The 3,321-nt window shown below is 41.1% G+C and overlaps 1 pseudogene across 1 annotated transcript; it reads right to left on the bottom strand.

The window, feature by feature from the left end:
* Positions 1 to 363: 363 nt before the first annotated feature.
* On the bottom strand, positions 364 to 2,200 carry LOC106594926 (major histocompatibility complex class I-related protein 1-like; annotated as a pseudogene). Its single transcript, XR_014382856.1, has 2 exons — positions 1,746 to 2,200; positions 364 to 1,650 (listed from the first exon to the last, which is right to left on the bottom strand). The product of XR_014382856.1 is annotated as a major histocompatibility complex class I-related protein 1-like (transcript).
* Between the last annotated feature and the right edge of the window lie 1,121 nt (positions 2,201 to 3,321).

Genomic DNA, 3,321 nt, shown 5'->3' with positions numbered 1-3,321 from the left:
TTTTTATGGCTTTTACATGGACAAATGCACCAAGCAGGTTTAGGATGTGCAGGAGACCTGGTTAGTCTCATTAGGAAGCAGGTAACATGGAAGGATACTTATTTCACAATGTGGAATGGAGATATTGGCTTTTCAACCTTTTGATATACCATTCAGTGTTTATCATAACATAATAGTAGATAGATCTTATTTTTCTATGTTGTGTTCCAGCCTTGAAGTGGAAATATAAGCCTGAATATTTGACTGGGGAAAAGTAACACTAAAGGACTTTTCATGGCACTGACTGCAGATATAAAGTGCATTGTGAAATGAATGAATAGTCATGATTATAAATGACAGATTACATAACAGAAATAATTCAAAGATTACCTTTGTTTATTGTCGGGATGCCAAACCAGCATATAAAATATATAAATGCAGATCTGGACTAATGCCCAGATATTTGTTATTGTCAACAGTCTCCCCAAACTGATCCTTTACAGAACGTTGTTGAGGGGAAGATTAACCAACAATAACAGAATAATTCATACATTTTGTGTCTGCCCTCATAGGTGCTCTCTGGCAGTTATATTTTCATTGTGATTTGAGCTGAATCGACAAAGTTGCATCAGTGTCCCACCATTTTATTAAGTCTCAGAAACTGAATAAAGGTACATTTCTTCTGACACATTTGCATCAACGTTGGCAAGTTTAGACTGGGAGGCAGTGTTACTCCACCTCCTTTTGACACAAATGAATATGACCAATAGAATAAGAATCAGCAGCATCACCAGTAGAATTGAGAGGGTGGACAGGTGAACTCTCTCTGCCCCAGACTCCCAACTGACATCCAGCTTGTTGTCCAGACTGAGGTGAGAGACAGTACAGGTGTAGTTGTGTCTCTTCTTTAGCTCCTCAGTACTGACCTCCAGACTCTTCCTCAGCTGGTAGGTCCCATCTCCACTAGGCAGCACCTCCCCCCCTGTCAGCTCCTGTTCTGCCACTGGCTGGCCGTCTCTCAGCAGGGTCAGGTTGATGTGGCGGGGGTAGAAACCAAACGCCGGGCAGCTCACCTGGAGCCCTCCAGAAACCTCTTTCTTTATCAACCTGAGTCTGGGAGGAACTTTACGCATCACAACGTTCTTCTCTATCTTCAGTAGAGTCTTCTGTGTTCTGATGCAAATGGGAAGGTGAACATTCTCAAACAGTACTCTTTCATATGCTTGCCTCATCCCATCCCATCCCATCCTGGTAGTAGTTTCCCAGCATCATATATAAAATGTGTCATGTTGTAATATACCATTTGATCTGTATAAATGGCATTGAAAGTGTCCTTTACCATGACCATGGCTGGTTCTCCATTGTCCAACATCTCACAGCCAGACATTCTTTGCTGAGCTTGAACACCTTCTGTGAGGATGAAGTGGTGCTTTAGCTGAAAGGATCTCTCTTTAATGCTCTGGTATATAACTCCAAATACATAAGCTCCTTCCTGAGCTTCGTCGTGTATTTTGTCTGAGGGGTTATTTACCCTGTAGATAAAGTCTTTCATGTTGGAGTCATAGTAAGCCACTTGAACATCATCCAACATCACCACAACGGTAAACTCAGGGAAAGGCGTCTCTCCGATGATGTGTGTTGCAAGTGCCCACAGAGAATGTGATCCTGAACCTGGTAGAGGAGTAATTATACACAGATATGGATATTTTTTATAACATAACAAATCATTAAATGAGTTATGAGAGAAAGTAGATAGTCCATCTTACCTGCGTTGACAACGGTGTAAAACGAATGAATAAATAAAAGGACAGACAGTTTGGCCATGATTTTGAAATGTTCACTACTTTTCCAGTATCCTCACGTAGCAGGTTTCAAGCTCTGAAGTGTCTGACAGACTTTTCTTTTCACTTGTCAAAACAAGGTACGGTACTTTAATTCTGTTGAACGAATCAAACAAGTGAAGGCGGAAATTTAAGACAAAATTAAGCTGAGGGGAGAATGAGGAAGAGAGGGTGAGTCATGCTGCATGTTGCATGTTGCGCACACAGCGAAACACCAGTCAGATGATACTGTAAATGAATTACAAAAAATCCTTGGACCTGAATGTGTGCGTGTGTGTGTATGACTGTGTTCATGTTCTGTCTGTCTGTGTTTGATTCAAATGTGTGCTAGAGTGTGCAGCATGTGTGTGGCTTGAGTCCACAGTGTGTGTGTGTGTGTGTGTGTGTGTGTGTGTGTGTGTGTGTGTGTGTGTGTGTGTGTGTGTGTGTGTGTGTGTGTGTGTGTGTGTGTGTGTGTGTGTGTATTAGCCTGCTAATCCCGCCCCTCTCTCTGTTTTGCCTGTCCAGCTCTCCTCATACACAAACATACACACAACCACTCCTCCCTCCACGTCTCCTCTCAGATTGTGTGTGCAGGAATGGGAATTTTTAATACCACCTTCTGAACACTTCCCAATCCAGACAAACTTATATAAGAGGCCAAGAAAGATTGTGGACCACTTTGCAAAAAAAAATGTAATCAATGAAACAGTCAAATATTAACCACCATTAGGTATTGTGCTTTGGAATGGGGACTTTGAACCAGTTAGTTTAGGTTGTTTGTGCTTTGGAATGGGGACTTTGAACCAGTTAGTTTAGGTTGTTTGTGCTTTGGAATGGGGACTTTGAACCAGTTAGTTTAGGTTGTTTGTGCTTTGGAATGGGGACTTTGAACCAGTTAGTTTAGGTTGTTTGTGCTTTGGAATGGGGACTTTGAACCAGTTAGTTTAGGTTGTTTGTGCTTTGGAATGGGGACTTTGAACCAGTTAGTTTAGGTTGTTTGTGCTTTGGAATGGGGACTTTGAACCAGTTAGTTTAGGTTGTTTGTGCTTTGGAAGGGGGACTTTGAACCAGTTAGTTTAGGTTGTTTGTGCTTTTGAATGGATATTACAGTAGCCATCTTTTGTTTGAAATTGGCAGGGTGACAATAAATGATGTATGAATTATATTGCCATACACATTTTAAAAACAGCAGCTGTTCATATAAAAGTATGACCAAATACAGTAAATTGCTTATGTTTAGTTGCTATAACTTTCCAACCCTAGACTTTTATAATAGACTTTTCAACAACTAACTAAGTAGTGACTTATTGTAATTTTTTCAGGATGTGGAATGGTAGAAAACAGACAGTCTAACCAAGTTAGGGTTGCAAAATACCACTAATTCCCAACTTTGGGAAAGTTACCAGGATTTTTCAACCCCCATGCAGAGCCAAGACAAGATGGGGCGGCAGGTAGGCTAGTGGTTAGAGCATTGGACTAGTAACTGAAAGGTTGCAAGATTGAATCCCTGAGCTGACAA

The sequence above is a fragment of the Salmo salar genome, chromosome 26 (assembly GCF_965601325.2).
Source record: "Salmo salar chromosome 26, fSalSal1, whole genome shotgun sequence".
NCBI classification, from domain to species: domain Eukaryota; kingdom Metazoa; phylum Chordata; class Actinopteri; order Salmoniformes; family Salmonidae; genus Salmo; species Salmo salar.
The sequence above is the reverse complement of the archived record's forward strand: the minus strand, read 5'-3'. Positions and strand labels throughout refer to the sequence as shown.